The 16035-nt window shown below is 41.7% G+C and overlaps 1 protein-coding gene across 5 annotated transcripts in view; it reads left to right on the forward strand.

The window, feature by feature from the left end:
- The window catches only part of FYB1 (FYN binding protein 1), a 159002-nt gene that overhangs the window by 49683 nt on the left and 93284 nt on the right, over nt 1–16035 (forward strand). Inside the window, exon 1 of one of the 5 annotated variants that reach the window (XM_079144458.1) lies at nt 1094–1271. The exons of the other annotated variants lie outside the window; for them this stretch is intronic. The gene's annotated coding sequence lies outside the window, so the exon portion shown is untranslated. Of the gene's footprint in view, nt 1–1093; nt 1272–16035 lie in introns of those variants that run through there. 5 annotated transcript variants of the gene reach the window in all.

Below are 16035 nucleotides of genomic sequence, written 5' to 3' on the forward strand. Positions count from 1 at the left end.
ACTTCTGCAAAGGACAGATAGTAAAGCGTTCAGGCCATACACAGTCCTGTTGTGACTTCATCTCCTCCTCCTCCTCCTTCTTCCTCTTCTTTATTACAGTCTTTTGAAAATATAAAAGCCATCTCTCTCCTAACAGCTATACAAAACAGAACCCAGGACAGATTTGAAGGTGGGCTATTGTTCACGACCCCTATTGTTCAGGAAGGGAAATCCATGCTGAGAGGACAGTGGGCTTTTTCTCTGATGTAACTTCTGCACAATCATTGGCCACCATGAGGAAGACCCTACCTTGCTCACCTTTCCGGTCTCAGTAAAGTTCTTGGGCCCACAGCACGTGTTTCATGTTCATGGATGGATGGATGGATGGATGGTGGATGGATGGATGGATGTTGGATGGATGGGTGAATGGATGGTGGATGGATGGATAGTGGATGGATGGATGGATGTTGGACAGATGGGTGGATGGATGGTGGATGGATGGATGGTGGAAGGATGGATGGATGTTGGATGGATGGATGGATGGATGGATGGATGGATGGATGGATGGATGGATGGATGGTGGATGGTGGATGAGGAGAAGGAAGGCAGGGGAAGTTAATTTAACAACCACAATTTGTTAAAATCCCATTTAGTCCCAGCAAGAGTCTCTGAACAGAGATTATCATCTAAACACTCCATTTTCTGTAGAGTTTGAAGAAAGATCAGAAAGGGACCATAAAGAAGTGAGTCCCTGTGCTCTCCAGGACATGCCCCATCCCCCCTCAGGTGATAGAGTCGATTCACCTCCGGACCGCAGGCATTGAGCAGACCTTCCTAGTGCAGAGCCCCTCTCTTGGACCTCCACTGCGAGTGACAGTACTGGCTGTGCCAGCCAGTTATGGGACCAAGGGTCTCACAGGTCGCTCCCCTTGAGTACATGGTGGCAGGCAGGGTGTGTTGTTTTTGCCCTTTAAACATCACGTGCTTGGCGGGAATGTCAGCAGGAGTGTGCAGGCCTGAATAGACACTTTTTAGTTCCCTGTTTCTCCTCCTTCTTGCTCAATATCCTGAGGCCATAATAGAACTTTTCTGGTCTGTCAGCCTGGTGGGGGAGGGTGGGGTGGCTCACTCAACCAGCCCTCTGGGCAAACCCCTGCCAGGCTTCAAAAGTGCCACTGTTGGTGGCTTCTGCATGGAGAGCCCATGCAGCAGGCAAAAGTGAAGGCAACCCCGGCCCTGGCCCCAGGAGGACCACTTGAGACCACCCTCGCACGTTCTGCTGCAGGAGTCAGGTAACAGCTAGGCCCAGCTTTCTTCTTTCAAAGAAATGTGCTAAGTTTTACTGCAAGAAAAGATGCCACCTTCAAAATCTGGCGGCACAGATTCCTCTGACTGAATAACTGAAAGAAAGGTATATTTGGTTGGAAAATAGCAGAAGAGATGGTCAACATACTAAGACTCAGCCTCCTGGTAACCAGAAGGGTGACAGGCACAGAGCCACGTGGCCGGGAGCATTCCTGCCACCTGCTCTTTCCTGACTGGGTAGGAATTCTTGTGCACTGCAACCTCAAGTGACACTGGTGTAAATGATGGCTTGGAACAAAACCAGGGACATGGCCCTATGCCTGCAGAGAGTTCACCCTGGCTCCTGTGTCCATCCTTTTGATGAGGAAGAGCTACTTTCACATGTCCCCAAACTTTAAGATCCAGCAGGGGGTGGGGATTCATGTGAGATTTCTATCCAAAACAAGGAAAGAGGCTTCACTGCCTTGAACCTGCCACCTTAGAGCTGCACCTGGCAAACCAGATCAATGCTGGCAAACAATCACAAATCAGCCACAGAAGCCTTTCAGAGCCACCGATAACTCCAAATCATGGAGACTTTGTTTCTCTTGTATGTGTTGCTGCTGCTTCTGAAGAATTCATGAGGTCTTTTCTTTTAACAAGATTTATAGTGAAGTAATTAAGAGAGAACGGGCCTCTACCTCTGCCTCCTGTCTGCTGTCTGACTTTGAGAGAGGCATATAACCTCTCTATGTCTCAGTTTTCTCATCTTAAAAATGGGTATAATAATAATACTGACCTCATAGTTGTAGTGAGGATAAACTTCTGTATGCTTAATATGTATTAATATGTAACACTGATTAGTAATGTTTGTTATTTAGATATGGATTATCTTGGGTAGAAAAATAGAAGAGTACATCACCCCACAGACAAAGGGTTGGTTGTGTTTATGCTCAGAGACTGCCAGGGCAGGTTTTATCTATATCAAAACATACAGCAAAGGGAGACACAAATTTCAAGTAGTCTGACATCCCAAGAAACAAATGACATATGATAAGTGAAGAGGAGAAGGAGCAGGTCTTTCTTTCCAATAAAACCACACCTTCAAAAACGTGCCATTAAAGAGCACGGTGAATAGCCACAGAATTGCGGCACATTCCAGGGTCACCCCAGAGAAGCCGCTCTGCTAATTCAGGAAGGAAAGGCTGGGAAGGATTGCACTTCCCTTGGGAAGTCATCTCAAAGGTTCAAGTCCATGCTGCCTGCTTGTCATTTCCACCCATTTATTTCATGACTGCTGCGCTCCAAATTCTCCCCAGCTCCCCCTGAGATGTGGAGACCGGTCCCTGGACTTCTGCTATCTGGGAAATGCCAGTCTTGATATTGACTGCCGGCTTGCAGAGCAGTCACACTGACATCTAGTGGCCCGAAGACTAAGCACAGACGATTCTGGGAAGCTTGTACCAGCTTTAAAAATCACATTTTCTGCCATTGGGGTCACCTGCTAACCAGAAGGGAGTCGGAGGTGAGAGAGGATGTGTCTGAGGTGTGGCAGGCCCGCCTCTGAGGGAAGGGAGAGTGACCCCGCTCACTGGCCGGGTGGGGCTGGGTCCTGGGGGTGTGGTCAGGACTGACTCCAGAGCCAAGCCCTGAGTTTGAATTGACTCTGCCGTGTCCCAGCTGGGGCTGGAGTGGACGGCCACGCTGCTCCTGCCTCAGTTTCTTTATCTGTAAAACGGGGATAACGGTAACTTGTTGGTTGATTTGTTAGGAGGTGATGGCACAGGTTTGGGGACCTGGTCCAGAAGTCAGTCCACAGGGTCCTCTGATCTGGTGTGACTGCTGAGAGTGAGTTGCTATGAAATCTGGTAGGTATGTTACCAGTCAGCCAGCACAGGAAGTGGGGAAGCCCACTGGATGAGCAAGTAGGAAACCCTGACCCACGTGGCTCTGGGCAGAGCACTAACCGTGTTTCTTTCCTGTAAAATGAAGAGTTTCAATTCACTGAGGGTGATTTTTTTTTCCCTCAAACTTGTGACTCTAAGGGAAAGTTCCCAGTTACAGTGGGCCTGTCTATACGGCCGTTTCTGTCTCCCTCCTTTTCACCACAGCCCAGGGTTAAGCCCGTCCCAGGTATTTATTACGTAACAATCCGCTGATGGAAAGTGGAGGCTGGAGGAGCCTCTGCATGGACCACGAGGAACAATCAGAGCGCGTAGCTAGGCAGGGATGCAAACCCAGTGGGAACCCGGAAACCAAAGGATGGTCCCCACAGAAGCTGGCCTGGACCTCCTCCGATACGTTTGGAGAGTTCAGGACTTGCCCTATTTTACCACCACAAACCAGCCTCTGTTCACAGATGGAAAACATTGAGGTATATTCAGCCTATACTGTACCTCAATCCCATCCAGCTGTGCTAAATCAGGGCACCCCCAGGAGGTGTCCCTGTCCTTGCCGCAGGATGCCCACCATGTTGGCGGGACTCAGTGAAGGTGCGACCAGAAGAGCAGGAGGGATCCAGAGCCCAGTGGTTTTGAACCCCTTTTGCATCTGAATGTACCACAGGATGCCATGCCCTCGCTGTCCACCTCAGACTGGGGAGGACCGCCGGAGCCCACAGTGAGCGCAGCTCGGAAAAGACCTCAGGGCCATGCTACCGAGCAGCTTCCTGCCCTCTGCTCCCTGTCTTCATCTCAAAGAAGGGTCCCCCAAATTTCCTTATTTACCCTGTCAATCAAAAGCTAGCTTTAGGACTGAGATGTAGCTCAGAGGTAGAGCACGCATCTGGCATGTGTGAGGTCCTGGGTTTAACCCCCTGTTTGTGCATACGCGCGCACACACACACACACATTTTAGAGTTGTACTTATACCTCTCCAATTTTTTAAAAATTATTTTTATTCAAGTTAGGTATATGACACTGACCATTGTTAAATTAATTAAATTGTATTTGTTTATACTTGTCCAAACACTGGTTTTTAATATCTTTACTAAACTTTTGTGTTGTGATGAATATACATAAAAATAAGTACAATGCCATTTTAAAGTGTGCAGTCCTGTGGCGTTAACAGCATTCACATTGTTGTGTGACCATCATTGTATCCATCTCTGGAACTTATTCATCTTCCTCCAAATGAAACCCTGTACCCTTTAAACACTAACTCCATTCCCTCCTTTCCGTGACAGCCACCATTATACTTCCTATCTTTAGGAATTTGGCTACTACTCTAAGTAACAAATAAGTGGAGTCACACAATATTCATCCTTTTAAACTGGCCTATTTTACTTAGTATAATGTGTTCAAAGTTTGTGTTATAGCATATGCCAAAAAGTCCTTTTTTAAGCCTACGTAATATTCCAATGTGTGTTTATGCCACACTTTGTTAAGTCCTTCATCCATCAACAAACCTTCGAGTTGTGTCTACGTTTTGGATATTATGAATAATGCTGCTATAAACTTGGATCTACAAATACTGCTTGCGTTCCTGCTTTCACTTCTTTTGGTCATATAGCTGGAAATGGAATTTCTGGAACATATAGTAATACCCATACTATTTTTCACAGCAACTGCACCATTTTATATTCTTGTCAGCAGTGCACAGGGATTCCATTTCTCCAATTTCTCACCAACACTATTTTTTGATAATTCTCATCTTAATGGATGCAGTTTAAGTTCTTAACTAAAAGAAAAATCTATTTAAAATTAATGTAACTCATTGTAATAGTTTCATTTTTTTCCAAAAAATTTAGTAATTAGAAGTTCAAAAAACAGGAGGAAGTTTGTTGTGTTTCATTATTTATTTCTATTCTTTGAATTAACCACAGATGAATAACATTTATTTCCTTTGTTATCCAGACAGAAGTTGTATATAAATGTATTGCCATCAATTTGGTTTTTGCCACAGGAAATCCTAAGTCACAATCTCTCTCTCCTGTCGTATCTGTTTTGTGCCCTTCTTCAACATCCTTCAGTAATAAGTTTGAAGCTGATGCCTAATGGACAATAAACACCATCCCATGTACACAACCAATAAAGCAGAAAGGCACTCCAGATCCCGGAACCCACGGTGGGATAGCTCATTTTACTGACCCTATGGACAGAGCCAGTTTGTGCTAAAAAAAAAAAAAAGACTTAATGTAGTCACCTAATGTGACTAATGTAGACCTGATGTGGACACCCCAATCCCTATGTATACACACCAGAGGTCAATCATTTAAAAGAGCAAGCAGAACAAATAGTTTGTCTCCGTTGCTTCCCCTCCAGATTGCCCATGATATTACAAGGCACTCAGGATGTTTGGGTCTTGAGCTCTACATCTTTCATGCCTTGCTCAGTCTCGTTGCCATAAGTCGAACAAAAGTTATCACATCCTTTGCAATGGTTAAGGCTTTTTGGACAGAAGGTTAATTACTAGGGTTAAGTGGAAAACTTTTTGAACCAGAATAAGAAACCAAAACATTTTGCATATCAGGTAAGAGTTTAAACCCAAGTGATAACTACACAATAGGGTAATGAAAGTCCTGATTGCTATGATGTCTTGGCGTAGGCACAAAATTTAAAGCCGGAACCTGGAGCTGGGCCTCATCTCTGCCACTTGCTAGCACTTCGGTGTCTCATTATACCATTCCATGCTAAGAAGAATTAGCCAGGCACTGAGAGGACCAGATGAATATTGTATTTGAGATTCTGCTGTAAAATGTGATGATTTGCTCTAATGAAGGAATAAGTGATAGGTGTAAAATACCAAATTCTAGGATTTTTGGGGGGGCTGGTTATGAAATGAGTAGAAATAGGGAGTATATGTAGAACTTGGGAAGAAAAAAATATTAAGATGATCTGTACCCCAGAATAAGTGATTGTATTAAAGCACAGAGTCTAGACTAGATAGCAGCAAAGTAAGAGGTTCTAAATTTAGCACCTAAGCAAGGAGCGTCCAGCAGGCTCGGGAGATGACTGGACGGATAAGTGAGAGCCCAGAGCGACTGAAGCCGTGAAGCAGCTGGGGAAGATGAGGGAGCCTGGAAACGGGGTGGGCAGGTGCTAAGAGCAGGATGTTCGCCACAGAAAGCTGGCAACGAAGAGTACCCCAGCCATGACGAGAAAAGGTCGAGGTGAGCAGCCCCACGGGACCAAGGTGAGGAAAGGTGCTCATCTCCGCAAAGCCGTGTTACTGTGCAGCGTGACCGTGGGGCAAGGGCGCAAGGTGACCGCATCTCCTGATTCTGATCACTGAGTCCTGCGTGCATTTTCTTCAGAGTTCAAGAAGGGATGAGGCTGGGGAGGGGTGGGAGAGAGGAGGAGGAGGCCCGCGTCGACATGTTCTACAGACACAGATTCCAAAACTGTGTCTATGTCTGTCCCTGGAAGCTTCCATACTCTCCATCGTACGTCTAGTTTTTACTTTTCTCAAATCAAACTCTGGATCCCTCACTGACGAGCCACTGCCACCTGTCTTGGTTAGCTTGTGGAAGCCTTCCTCTTCAAAACAGTTCTCTTCACAAAGATCTTTTCACAAGCGGGGAAGGAAGTTTCTAGAAAACCCCACAGACAGCCTCTTCCCTCCACCCTCACCCCACTCCATGTAAACCATGAACTTTCAGTTTCTGACTTATTGTCAGGTGAAGAAAAGCATCCAGGGTCAGAAATTATCTTCCTCAGTCATCAAAAAATTTTATTTGACTTTATTCATTTAGACAGGGTACTGCTAAGTTGCCCAGTGTGGCCTCAAATTCATGATCCTCCTGCCTCAGCCTCCTGTGTAGCTGGAATTATATAGGTGTACCCCTCCATACCCAGCTCAAACTACATGTTTTCAGCAAAATAAGTTTTCTTTTGCTGGTTTACCCTATTTTATATGAAAATAGAACAACCACAAGAAATGGTAGCTGAAATTAAGGTCTATGAATTAGGACAGAAGTACAGGAAAAATTAAGAACTTACACTGTTTCATGGAGTGTACATTAAACATTAATGCAAGAGCCAAACTAGCCACTAACAAGATAACTATGAAAATACTTTTCCATTATCTACAAATTCATTAGTCAAATGTAAATTCTTCTAACGTGCTATATTCAGTTAATGCAAGCTAAAGGAACTTAAGTAATCCTAAGAAAATATAAGCTGAATTTGTTGTTAAAAACACACAAGGTGGAATAATTAATGTTAAGTAGTTTTAGAGCGTTTTGTTTCGTCTATTTATATCCTACACTATATTCTCAACATCCTAGCACCATTCAATTTATATCAAAAAATAAATAACTACATAAAACGTCATCTAACTTCTTCATCTGTTCATGTTTAAGCCATTGAAGTTCATGCCAAAGTAAAAATTGTACTTGCACAAGAAATAATTGATAGGATAACAATTTCTAATTTGTAGAAGGCTTTTCAAGCTCCTGGTCTTTAAAGATAAAGGATATGCAAATACCCATTTATCCCGAGAATATAGGCAATACTCTTTGAGAGATGGCCCATAGCCATCTAAGCTTTACAACTTCTAAATTCTCTTGTTCCCTCTACTTCTGTCCACTCTAGAATCTAGAGAGAACATGACTTAACAAGGAAATTGTCCAGCGCAGCAGGTGCCTAGGATAGCATGAGAGTCTCTGCTATAAAGTCCAGTGGCATCTGTTCAGATTTTCTGTGAAGGCACCTAGGCTATTGGCCTAATGAGAAATGGCCAAGTGCAGACAGCACCCAAAGAGGATCCGCACACGCCAGGTGTGTCCTTCTGACCACAGTCCACCTCCCACTGCAAGCCACCGGGAAGGGACACTGCTGGCTATTGCAGTTGCTGAGTTACAGCTCCACCTTCCTAAGTGTCAGAGAGCCATTGCAATCAGGGCTATCACCGTGCTTCCGCTGCCAGCTCCTCCTACCTGTGCCTTTGCCCAGTACCTGCAGCAGCCAGCCCCTGCCCCAAGAACTCACTTTGTGGTGAGACGAGTTCCCACATCCTGTTGAAAGAGGCCTGGTGCCGTCTCCAGTCTCAGAGGCTCAGCCTACTGGAACCCATCACAGCCCATTGGCAAGTCTATGGAGGTTCTACTCCAGATCTCAGAGTGGGCTCCTGAGTAAGGAGTCAACACAGAAGCTGAGGAATCATTTCCCAACTTCCAGCATCGTCCATCCGCCAGTGTGCTTAATGCTTTTGATGGCAAGAAGTGTGGCAAGCCTTAAGGGAGTGGTTGGGGGCCAGTGTGGTTGTTGAAGGGAGGAAAATAAAATCAGGTCCCTGATTTTACATTTCCCTGGGGGAAGTGTCCACGAGAAGTATGTAAAATATAATTTAGTAAGTACATAAATATTTAAACAGTGTTAATAGGGATGAAAAAAGTCCACTGCAATTTTACTATCTGTGGTGGAGTTTGCCAGCTGCCATATTTGAGAAGGGTTTTGTGCCCTTCTTCAACATTCTTCGTAATAAGTTTGAAGCTGACGCCAAATGGACAATGAACACCATCCCATGTAGCCAATGGATTAAGCAGATGGAACCCCAAACCCCAGAACCCACGGTGGGATAGCTCATTTTACTGACTCTATGGGCAGTTATTCAGAGCCAGTTTGTCCTAAAAAAGACCCAATGTAGTCATCTCCCTGGACGCCCCATCCCTATGTGAACGCACACAAAGAGTACATTTTCAGCTAACTCCTGAAACCATTAACCCTCTCTTTACTCATGAAAGCAATGAGAATAGTTTCATTACATAATTTCTGACAATAAATTTTAACATTTATTGTCTTAAGATTTTAAAACAAAATTCCCTTTTTCAAATTTGCTGGACAGATACATAGAGCACCTTTAAGGAGAAAATACAGACCCTCACTTGTGTGTGTTTTTGTACATGCACCCATGAGTGTGTGTTGAGAAGAGGCACAGGACTAAGTTGCAGGGAACAAATCTGTTATTTTCTCTCATCCAGTCTTGCAAAAGAGTAAGGCCAAATACTATTGTATGAAAGTTTGAACTTCTTGGGTCTATTGCACATTTTCATCAGCTTGCTTCCTACCTCAAAGATAGAACGTTTCTCCAGCTTAGGGGAGAATTTTCTATCTTCTGTCTTTTATTTTGCCTCCTCATCAGTCCCTGGCAGAATGGATCTAAGGTTTGAGCAACACTATCATCACCCCCCGTGGAAACGGGCAATGCCACCTTGACCTACCTCTTTTTCCCTTCCCTGCACTCTGGCTATAGTCCCTGAAGCCCTGGATAGCATGAGGAATGAGTTTCTAGGACTTTTTTTTTTTTAATTCACGAGTCCCCAAATAACCTCATATTCCCGTCTGATGCCACTGTGCCTAGGGCCCTGATGTAGGTAAGAGTGGCAGTGGCAGGAATGAACTGTGTTCGGTGAGAAGAACCAGCAATTCAGACCAAATAAGTCATGGGCAAAACCATTATTCCACGGTGGGGAGGGGAAGGACGTAGAATGAGACAGACGTGATTACCTTTTACACACGTATGATTACACTACTGGTGTGACTCAGCACCACGGACACCCAGAGGAATGAGAATCATGCTCCATTTGTGTACAGTGTGTCAAAATGCACTCTACCGTCATGTATAACCAATTAGAACACATAAAAAATAATAATAATAAACATTATTTCAACATAAAAATAACAAAGAAAACTTACACATGGTAAAAATTTATCAGTGATTTTTCTGAAGAACTAACTTGGGCAAACTATTATTATCCACTTACAGCCTCTCTCATGATTAAAATCATGACATGCAATCAAGTGAAGGCATTTTATTATGGTCTTTCGGGGGCTCTAACCTGGGAAGAGTAACCGCCTCCATTGAAGCGGTTTATTCTCGTCTTGCTTTAATTACAAAAGTGACACAAACCCATCTAAGGAGGTAAAAATCTGGTTTCCCAGTTATTTTAGACTCATTAATTATCCACAGTTTATGGATCTTTTATTTCTTTTGTGCTCCAAAACACATACCAAAGATGCAAATTCAAAAGTCATGTAACCTTAAAACCCTCTCTAGTTGCATGTAGCCTTTTAATACCGTTTAGTTTCTATACAATTATCTACAGGGTTTAGAGGTAGTATATTGTAAAAAATTAAAAACAGACTTTCTGGTAAAGTATTTTCAATAATTCAAGAGCAACAGGACTCTCTCAGGGTTTCTCAACCTCGGCACTGTCAACATTTTAGACTGTGAGGTCTCGTGGGGGACAGTCCTGTGCACCGTGGGACAGGATGCCAAGCAATGCCACTCGCCTCATCAGATGCCAGTCCTGGTCCACACCCCCACACTCAGTCATTTCAATAAAAAAATGCCTCCAAACATTGTCAAACATGTCCTGGGGAAAAAAATCATCTCCCACTGGAGAAACACTGTATTAGCTTAATATACAAGGTATTTAAAAGCACAAATACATCACAGTAAATTTTTAAAAAATTCGAAATCCATTCCTAATAAGAGTGGTGACATATTTATGGTTTTCTATAGGAAACTGAAATACAAACTGGCTACAAAAAGAAACGTTTTCTGGAGGTGTTCCGTTTCTTGGTGTCTATCCCTCGTGCCATCTCAACCTTTGTTTAACGTGATTGACTGCCTTTATGCAGATTGCTAAAAGCAAAGAGAATTTCTGAAATCATGGACTATGAACTGGAAATCCAAAAGATACAATGAAAGCATTTTTTTTTCTATCGGTCATCTTCCTGGGACTGTGGCAAATATATAAGTTTATACCAGTGAGAACACATAATTCTGAGGAAGAGCCAAACACATGTGAGCTAAAGAAGTTTTCTTCAGAGCAATTGCATCTTATATTAATTTTACATAATTATACTATAGATATAGATAAATACATGTGAGTCCTTTGGGCTGAGCATTATAGAGATTTTCAACAAGAGGAAGCAATGATGAATTATTTCAAACGATTTTTGGGAAAATAAGTTGCAAGACATTTTAGATGAATTTTTTTTTTTTTTTTTTTTTTTTACCTAAAATATTGTTAACTCTGAGTCCTCTAGGTTACAAAATATCTCTTCTTGAGAATAAGTATAAGGCAAATACTTAAATCATCAAGAGTTAAGAAGGTTCTGCAGATAGTGTATACGAGGACGGGCAAGTTGGCAAGGGAGAAAGCAAAGTTAATACTGAAAATATTTATCAGCTTGAATTTCACAGGTACCAAACTATCAGAATGGTTGCTGACCCTACACCTAGCTGTAGTAGTGTATGTCAACTGAACGCCAACCCTGGAAGAAAGAAAGATGATGCAGAGCAGGGGTTGCCATCTGTGTACAAAGCAGGAACAGGAAAGATGTGTGTGAGGAAATGTTTAAATATACATATTTGCATCTGCATCATTTATCAATATGCATAAGAAATTTGTGACAGGGGTTGGCTTTATAGAGGGGAATTGAGGAAGGTCACCAAGTAGTTTACCATTTAAAGCTAGTCAATTTTGAGATAAAAAGGGAGCATTACTATCACTCCAGAACAATAGGCATAAACTTGTACTCTATTAAATCAGGTTGTTAATCACCCAAGCACTGATAGAGGTTGGAGATAGTGTACTTTTTTGTATTTTTTTAAATAAAAGAGTCCTAGGGAAAGGATGGATATTCAATCTTCAAGAAAATCAGAATTGGAATTGGAGAATGTCACCTTTTTTAATAATTTTTGTCTTTCTGTCATTATCGCTAAGGTTAAAAAAACTAACTATTCTTGTAATTCTTGTTAAGGGTGAAACTGGTTATTGAAAATCTTATCTAGGAACTTACTAACGATGATAATGATCAAGCAAGCTCTGAAACTAAGAAGTCAATATTTGTAATCAAATAGTCAGAGTTGGAGCTATTGATTTGCCAGCCATATTAGTAAGCGTGGGTGGTCTTTACTGTTGCTTCAAAGGGTCCTATGTAGGAACTTGTTGCTCATTGTTTCTTCATCTTTTGAAGTTCAGTGAAAGGTTTTAGAGTATGGGTAAACTCAACTCAAATATCATTACTCTTATGTTGTTCAGGAGTATGTTCGTTCCAGCTGCATTGGTTTGAAAGTAGCATAGAACATTAATGTTAGCAACTTCAGAATTTGGTCAATTGGGGAAAAATTATTTCATGTAATTAGTGAATTAGAAACAACAATGATGGCAAGCAATCATTGAATACATATTGCATATAATTCTTTTTTTATTTTTTAATTTTTTTATTTTTTACAGACTGCATTTTGATTCATTGTACACAAATGGAGTACATCATTTTGTTTCTATGGTTGTACACGATGTAGATGCATACCATTCGTGTAATCATACATGTACACAGGGTAATGATGTCTGTCTCATTCCACCATTTTTCATACCTGCCCTCCCTCTCATTTCCTTCTACATAATCTAAAGTTCCTCCATTCTTCTCTCACTCCCCACTCCCCCACCCCACAGCCACATCAATGTTTATAGCAGCTCAATTCACCATAGCTAGATTGTGGAACCAATCTAGACGCCCTTCCACAGATGAAGGGATAACGAAACTGTGGTATATATACACAATGGAATATTTTTCAGCCATAAAGAAGAATAATATTATAGCATTTGCAGATAAATGGATGGAATTGGAGAATACCATGCTAAGTGAAATAAGTCAATCCTAAAAAACTAAAGGCCGAATGTAATTCTTGATCTAAGAAATTTACAGGCATTAGCTCATTTAATCCTTAAGAAAATGGTTTTAAAAAGCCTTGTAAGAAACAGGGTAATCATTCTCATTTAAGAGAGGAAGGAAACAGACTCAGAGGAGTGGAGTAACTTGCTAGCTTGCTAGCTTGCTATCTCCTAAATGGCAAGGTCAGGATTTGAACCTGAGTTGAGAACTGCAGAGCTATGCTTTTTTTTTTTTTTTAATAAGATTACAACTTTTATAAAGTTTACTTCATTCAATTAAAACTATAGTTATGTGAAGGAATGAGAACATTTAAATGTGCCCACAGGCTGTCTTTTAACCAGGACACTGCACTGCCTCCTGGCTCAGGGTTGGCAGCCAAGAAACTTAAGTTCCAGTTCCAAGTCTGTGACTTCCATATTTTCTAAACTAAAAACAGGACGTGGAATTTGCCAATGGGTCAGGGTATTTCTTGGGTTTTCCCCATGAAATCTAAGATGTGAAGTTGCTGAAAGAAAGTAGGATCCTACTTCTTCACCATTGCAGCAGTGAGAGAGGGATAGTTAAAGCTTTGTTTTATAAAAATAGAAAACCCTCCTATGAGTCAATGCTGTTCAAAGTACTGTGCACATATGAGACTGTAATTTTCCTAAGTCCTATGAATGTCATTATCGTCTTCATAGCGATAAGCAAACTAATTTAGGTTCCTCGTTCAAGGTTAAGCAGCCAGTGAGATTCAAACACAGGCCAGCTGGCTCTTAAGTTGATGCTCTTAACTATCCTCTTGTTACAAAATCTGGAATGAATCTAGAATAAAGGGTAGGTTTAGAATATGAATTTTAAAATACAGAATGAATCTAAAATCAAAGAAATCTTCCCCAAAGACAGACTTCTTTCCAGGTGGGGCACATTTTTTAATTTGATATTGTGTGTGTGTGTATGCAGGGCATTGAACCCAGGACCTTCGGAATGCAAACCATACACTCTACCATGAAGTTGTACCCCAGGTCCACTATTTGCTATTTCTTTATGCTTCTTGCACTAAGGTTCAAAGTCCTCGGGAGCTGTGGCATCCCTGGAGGTTCAAGGAAGGCTCCCTCCTATATTTCCCCAAATTCTCCCCAGTTTTACTATATTCCTGCTTTGGAGATTGCTTGAGAATCTGAGGAACTTATGGGTCTAGACAAGCGGTAAAGCGAGGCAAGTTAGAAGACAAGGAGATCTTAGCAATTCAGGTAATTTAAGGCAAATTATGTAATTTAAGGTACATAATTCAAACTGGAAATTGCTACTCTTACAGGTTTTCTTCACCTGCCTAAGTCCGTCATCTCCACCCCACGAACACACATGCACTTCAACTTGATAAGGAAACAAACTGCTGCAGTGATTTCCTGCCAAATCACGGGTATTCATCTGATGCCAACATGCCAACCTCCACTCCCCAAACATGAACTAGAATCCTGAGGGTGCCAAGCCCGGGCTTATGTATTGTGGGGAGACAGAAATAAATGAGACAATTTCTGGGCTTAGAAACCCTAGACAGACCTAAGTTTGCCTGCCTGTAATTCCTTAAATATGTAACTCAACAGTTCTAATAATGACAGTTCCATTTGTGGAGTCTATATCGGGGACCAGAGAGGCAGTTTATAAGTTCCATTTCTAAAGTACATCACAATTCTGGCAGCTTTGTGATTTTATTCCCATTTTATAGATGATGCAACTGAGATCCCACTAATAAACTAAGATCAAATCAAGTTCTCATACTCTTTCCATGGCAACCTACGGCAGTTTCAGTCTCAATTTCCTTTCCTGTAAAATGGAGTTGAATTGTTAGAACTACTGTAAGAATAAGGACAAAATAGAATCAGGCACGTGCCCTTACACGCTCCATGGTGGTTGCTAGTATTATGAAGGAAACTGACACAGAGGTATGTAGTACATCTGAAGTGCATTTCTGAATTACCAGGAGGGAGCAGACCTTCTCTGCTGAGCAGAGTGTGATTTTGTGGTATTCACATGGAGCCCTGAAAGACATAATGTGTTTGGGTGTGTGGCAGCAGTTGGTGGAGCCAGAGGGGTGCAAAGCAGTAAAACATTTTCTGGGTGAAAATTAAAGCATAAAAAAGGAGATTATCGTGGCCACATGTGGATCTTTGGCGATTTTTTTTTTTTTTAAAGCTTCAAATTTTTCAAACATTTATAAAACAGCTAGAAAATTTGAACTGCTAACTGTTAAGAGACGGAGAAATCACACCATGGACTCTCCCAGATTAAATGGGATTCTGTTCATAGAGCAAGGTGGATATTTGCTATCTTTGCTAAGTAACACCCAGACCAGGAGGGCAGAGACTGTGTAGCAGGACCTCAGAGAAGGAGTGATAAGTGTCAGTGTAGAAAAGATAAGAATGGAGAAAAAGAAAGACCTGGAAATGAGGCTTCTCAGTCAGTGCAAACCACGTCCTTATTCTTTACCTGCGTACTCCAGACCAAGTCCCCTAGACAGACCTAGTTCTCAAAGTAAGCACATTCTCCTGCTAGTCTGGATACGGCTGAATTATCAGCACTTAAGTTTTATAAATAATTAGCAAATCCTTTTTTATTACTTACTTATAAAAGGGGTGAGTTGTTCGGCCGCATCTCGCAAACAGCAAAAGACCTTAAATGTGGATCAAAACAAGAAAACTGTTGCATACCACAGAGATGCTAAACCTGGTCATGCTGTTCAAAGCATGCAGCCTGAATTTACAATTGAGAGTCTTAGGTGGAAACTTAAGCGCTTACTTTCATTTTTTAAAAGGATTCTCAATTTTAAAACATGGAAGAATTTGTCAGTCATTTCCATATTTTTTCAAATTAAAAATAAAAAGGTAGATAAGTATCAAATCAGAGTACATCCAACAAAATAGGTAGAAAAAAAGGTGAGAAGAAAGAGATAAGTTGTTATTTAAGCAAAAGTGAGCAAGTCACTCTAAGATGACCAAAAAAAGTATAAGCACAACAATAGTTCTTCCCTTTCAAGAAACTCTCACAACTTATTTTGCCATAGAGGAACTTAAATGTTACAATATCTTGCTAACCAATCAGCAGTGCTGCTGGCCTCAAACCAGGAAGCCCTTTAAAGTATAGTATTTTCAACTGTGCAAGTGAC

This window comes from Sciurus vulgaris (genome assembly GCF_902686455.1).
Source record: "Sciurus vulgaris genome assembly, chromosome: 6".
NCBI classification, from domain to species: domain Eukaryota; kingdom Metazoa; phylum Chordata; class Mammalia; order Rodentia; family Sciuridae; genus Sciurus; species Sciurus vulgaris.